The sequence below is a fragment of the Tigriopus californicus genome, chromosome 9 (assembly GCF_007210705.1).
Source record: "Tigriopus californicus strain San Diego chromosome 9, Tcal_SD_v2.1, whole genome shotgun sequence".
NCBI classification, from domain to species: domain Eukaryota; kingdom Metazoa; phylum Arthropoda; class Copepoda; order Harpacticoida; family Harpacticidae; genus Tigriopus; species Tigriopus californicus.
Window position 1 is genome coordinate 10125760 of NC_081448.1, and position 5897 is coordinate 10131656.

A 5897-nucleotide genomic window follows, 5' to 3' on the forward strand; every position below is an offset into this window, starting at 1 on the left:
CCCCCCCCCCCCCCTGTGTGAGGAGATGTGTTGGATTGAGCACATGCTCGTGCTCATCCTGGTTATTCTAGTCATGTATATATAAACTGTTCTAGTCAAATACATGTCAGTCACGAAGCGTACACACAACATGTGTCCCAAGAAAAAGGATCGTGGACGAGGTCACACCAACCTGTTGCTGCCTTGGACCCTTATGGATTGGCAGGGAGACTGTTCCTGAAGGTTCACACGAAAAAGGAAGGGACCTCTGGCTGGTTGATCCTGGAGCATGCACTTCTGTGCTACCAGAGCGATACGCAGATGGAAACGTGCATACCAACAACGACAAAGGTCATTGGCCTTGGAGGAGCTATTATCCCTTGTTGGGCCACAAGACAATTTCATTCACCATGCAGGACACCAATGCGACAGAAATCCGTGTCGATCATGTGTTGCATTGGCTAAGATTGGTTCCAACTCGGGAATACTTGGAATGGACTTCTTGTCTCAAAAGGAAGGAATTCTAGACGTTCCAAAGAAACGCTTAACTGTTCAAGGTGGAATCATGCTTCCCTTGGTTACCGAGAAGACAGACTTGCATCACAAGGGCAACTTTTGCAAGGAACGTGGGGGTAACCAATCCTCAGTAGTACTGGCAAGAAAGAGCTCTTTAAAGCAATAATGGAAGTAGATGATTTACAAGATGACACTGGAAATTCATGAGGATCGCGAGTGCCGAGGTGCTAATGAAAACACAAGATGCGTTGGAGGAGTTCCCCTTGGAAGAAAGGCCAGGGCCAGAAACTGTAGGCTCAAGTCCATATCTAAAACAAATCTCCAAGAATCATCTCGAAATTTTCGAAGAGCGTGGTGAGCACGCCATTCATACCAGGTCCACCCATTTGGCAGAGACCCTATAAAATACCTGAGTTTACCTAAACAAGCCGAGATAAAAAATCAATGATCTGATGAGACAAGGATACATTCAACGCAGTCACTCTCCCGGTCTAGTCCCATGATTGTCATCAAGAAAAAGGGTCAGAGGCGTTCGCATTGTGGTGGACATGAGGAAAGTCAATGCAGTGACATTGCCTGATCGGTTTCCCGTGCCAATAGTGGAAGATCTCATCAAAGACGTGAAGGGTCGAGTTTTTTCGGTACTCGATTTCGACCAAGCATTCTATCAAGTGAGATTTGAGCCAGAAGACTGCTGTAAAACTGCGTTCTCGTTTAAGGATCAGCTTTACGAATTCAAAGTAATGTGCTTCGGATTGAGGAACGCGCCTGCAACTTGGAGGTAGAATAATTAAGGAGATGCTGGTGGATATGCCTTTCGCCCGAGCATTTGTCCATGATTTGATCATTTTTTCGGACTCCCTTGAAGATCATACCAACATTTGGATCAGGTCTTGCAAACTCTTTAAAAACAAGAATCTGAGACTGAAAAATGTCTAAGTGCTCCTTCTTCAGATCGTGTGTTAACTTCTTTGGCTATGTTGTGAGTGAGGAAGGCATTAAGCCCAATCCAAACAAATTGACTGCGTTAAGTGATTTCCCTCGACCAAAGGACAGGAAGAGTTGAAGCGATTTCTGGGGATGTGCGGATATTACCGACAATTCGTGAAGGATTACGGACTGATTGCTATGCCATTACAACGCCAACTTCGCAAGTCAGGGGAGATTTTGCTGGACCAAGAAATGGAGAAGAGTTCCTAACTCTGAAAAGAAACTCACTACGGCTCCTGTGCGGGTCTTGCCACAAGAAGGGAAACCTTTTGTGGTCACTTGTGATGCTTTTCGACGTGGGTATGGGGGCCACCTGGAACAGGGTGGGAACTTAGTGAGGCCACCTCACATGGTTTCACCGAAACAGAGGAAAAAATGGCCTGCTAGAGAAAAGGAACTATTTGCGTTGATTTTGCTCTTCGCAGATGGAGACATCGTCTCCTTGGCGCGATTTTACCCTGAGACCGGTTGCAAGCCATTGATGTGGCTACGAAGTTGCAAGGACGCTCAGGGCAAGCTGGGTAGGTGGGCCTTGACGTTAGAGGATTATGAACCGGGATTGAAATTCGAACACATAGTGGGTCTGCAAATATGGTGGCTGATGCTCTGTCCCGGGTGAAAATTGCTGGCTTTAGATGTGAATGACGATTGATTGAGGGAAGCTACTCTTTCGACAATCAATTGAAGGAATTCTGGGCAAGGACGGATTTGCTCTGAAAGACGGCTACATGGTTCAGGAAACCAAAGCTGGAACCAAAGTGGTTGTACCTCGTTCTATGATACCAAGCGTTTTGCGAGCCTATCACTCAGATCCAATGGGAGGACACCTGGGATTTGCCAAAGTTTTGGGACGTATTTCCGCTCACTATACATGGAAGGCATGAGGAGAGATATTCGAGAAATGTGCACAAAATGCCACAATTGTGCTACGTGTAAAGACTATGGTGGGAGTGGTAGAGCTCCACTTGTCCCCACTAGGGCAGATACATTGACTCCCTTCCAGAGGGTTGGGTTGTGTTCCGTCCACCAGCCAGGGGTGAAAGGTCCTGACTTATTGAATTCCGTGGTGAACGAAAACATGGAACCCTGACCCAAGCACTAGGTAAAAATACCTTGATAGCTCTCAAAATGGAGAGCACCTATACATGGCTTAAATTTCTTAGACCTATCTTAAGGCCTCCCTTATAACCCTAATCAGGGCATACGAGCAATAGTTCGAGCTTCCTTTATCAGGGCCTCAAACAATCATTTAAACGACTAAGGAAACAAATCGCTAGCTACCTCTACTCCCCATGGTCCCAGATCAATCTCGGTTGTCTGCCATACCTGGGCCAATCTTCAAGGCTAAATATCCTGCAAAATGTGGTCCTATCCTAGTCTAAACGCGTCTATCAAAGTCGACCTCTACTCTAGAGTCTAACTACTGATTTCTACTACAAGAGTGATGAACTTTAGATACAGTTTTGCATACAAATCACTTGCTACCTCTACTCCCTACGATGCCAGCACGATCTCGGTCGTCTGAGAAATCTAGGCTACTCTTCAAGGGCAAAACTGTACAGTTCAATCTAATTTATTCATCACAAAACACACCGCCTATCAGCTGTCTTGCTCTGGTAAGAAAAGTGGGGGAATTGTTGGGCCAATGGAAAAGGGACATACGCATATGAAAGTCAATGGGTTAATAATTACTGCTCGATGTCTGGTGAGATGGTCCAACGGAGATGCTCGGATGACGTTCACTCGACGTGATTGAAGGTCCACTGGACAAAGTGACGAAGTGCTGTACTCAGACTCGGCACTTCCCAGGTCCTCTTGCTCTTGTGCACGGCATTCTGGGTTTCCTACTCCATATGATGACGATCTCTGTCCTTCGAAACAGTTCCCACTTCTTGGCACCACAACAATGACAACGTCCCAGCACTTAGCAATGGCGGGTGCTTCCTCCTTGGAGAGGTTCAAAATCTGACTTCTCTCCTGGAGAATGAAAATGTGACTCCTCTTGTTGAAGACTTTCCCGTGCCACGTTGGTTTCCGCTTCTTGCTCATGGAGGCTAAAACGGGTTGTCCCATGGCTATCGGTGGACGGTGACGGCTTCCTCTATCCACTGTTGCACACAAAACATTGGGCCGGAACTACGTCCCAACGCGGACATTCCGGAAGGATTGGTCATTTGCCGTCAGGGGGGGGCCGACATTTGGTAACATCGATCCTTGAGGTGAGATTGGCTTATCCAGATCCTCTCCCCCTTCTCAAAATGCTCACGAGAATATCGTTTTTGATGACCGAGGATTTCCTGTTTCCCCCTTCAAACATGTAGCCGGCATTCCTCACCCATGGTTGTAGCTGGGCTGACCAGCCCTCGGGTACTGGAGCTTTTTGGACAGCTTTTCCTGTGCTCTGGTTATGATGAGATGATCAAGGCTGGAGGAGCTATTGTGATGGATCACGACTCTTCACGAGCATTAGGGTGCATTTGGTTGAACATCTGACGGACAAACGGACTACATGATGGGCAATCAACAACTTTGGATTTTCCCAAATATAACATGTTATTCTAACATTTTGATAAAAACCGTTCCGGGAACAATCATTCATCTTGTACATCATTTATCCATGTCATATTAGGATGATGTACTCGATTGTGGACGAACATACTCTTCCCCCCTTGGCCATATGCAATAAGCCAACACAAACTTGGTTTACAGGGGAAAAAAGGGCAACAATTGCAAATGAAAAGAGCGATGAGCGGCAGCTGAAAGGTAACTCATAGAACACATGTGAGATAATCATGACTGGTCTACAACATAATATTCTGAAAAGGAATGAGTGATGGGAGTTGGGCGAGAGAAAAAATAAATCGAAAAGCAAGAGCATTAACTTACAGTACCTTGCTAGACAGCTGATTCCCTAATCTGTTCGGTGTCTCGTACTTCATTTGGCTATATTTTTCAATCAGATATCTTAAAGCCTTACAATTTAGACTGGAAAAGCTTGCCCAAAATCGTCTAAACTCCCTTCTTTCTTTTCACTCTCTCCTGTAACGACCAGATTTATTTTCCTTGCTGGCTTCTCAGATGGACAGGGTTGACTTTCATTTTTTAGGCTCAGGACAGCCAACTTCACTCTTGGCTTTTCTGTCTTCGTCTTGAATGCGTGAGGGTAACTTGCTCTCTTCTGGATTGATCTCCTTTTCATCTTTTCCTTCTCTCATCCATTTGGCTTGTGGATTCGCCCTGGTTTGGTTCAATCGGTTCCCTTGATTCACTCGGCATCCTTGAATTGCTCATGATGGTGTCTCTCTCGAATTCTTTCCCGAAGTCTTCTTCAACACGCTTGCGGCATCTCTGTATCTTCCGTTCTTCAACGTTTACCTCCCCCCCATTGGCTGGGCTGCGGCGTTGATCGTTGGTCTCGACCAGCTTTCTTTTTTCCCCTCACATTGGGTATCCGTTTTCTTGCGCCCAAAGTGGAGCAAGACATTATGAAACCCTTGACATTTCTGGCAAGGAGGGCCTTGCACTTTTCCAAATCATGCTTGAGTTAGACACTTAAAGCATAGGCATTTAAGCGAGTTAACTGCCACCTGGCGGACCGTAGGTAGAGGGCACCTTTTCTGCACTCTCTTATATCTCTATGAGCTGACTTATCACAAAACGGGCACTTTGTGGCTCGACGTGCATACATCATTAAAACACGCTGAGACTTGGGCTGCTGATGAGTTTTCCACGATCCCTTTGAGTGGATGGCCCGCCCGGGATTTTTTTCTCTTCATTTATGACTTGGTTTTGCGTCTTCACCTCTGTACGTCTAGGAGCTTTCATTCCTTCACTTGATATCTGTCCTTTTCTGACACTTCCGATTAATTGGCGTTCCTCACTGATTACTTAGGTGAGTTGACGGCTGTTGGACCCTTTCGTCATCATTGCAGGCCGATTGGTGTGACACTTCGCGATCTCGCAGTCTTCGGTGGTTATGAAAGAGTAGTAGTCCGCTGTCGTTGTCCCAAGAGATGTCTTCCCACTGTTTTTTAAACAGCCTTGCCGGGTGATGTTGAGGGAGCGTCTTTGGATCCTTTTGGTTGGTTAAAGCAGTCACAATGGCTTGGTAATTGTCATCACGTTTAGCCATCTCCGATAGAGAACGAACAGCAGGATCGCCAAGAATTTCGAGCGTTCTAACCGAGATATGGTTCTCTAGTTCTTCTGTTTCTTCGCCGTTTATGTTGGATATGGGAGATCTCGATAAGGCGTCTGCTATTTGGTGGTTTTTCCCAGGTGCCCATTCGATTTTGAATGTATAAGGCGACAGCTTTTCCAAAATTCGTTGAAGGCGTGTATTGTCAATTGCGTCCAGGTTTGATCTCTTAAAAATGCCGAGCAACGGCCTGTGGTCAGTGATGACCCGAAAT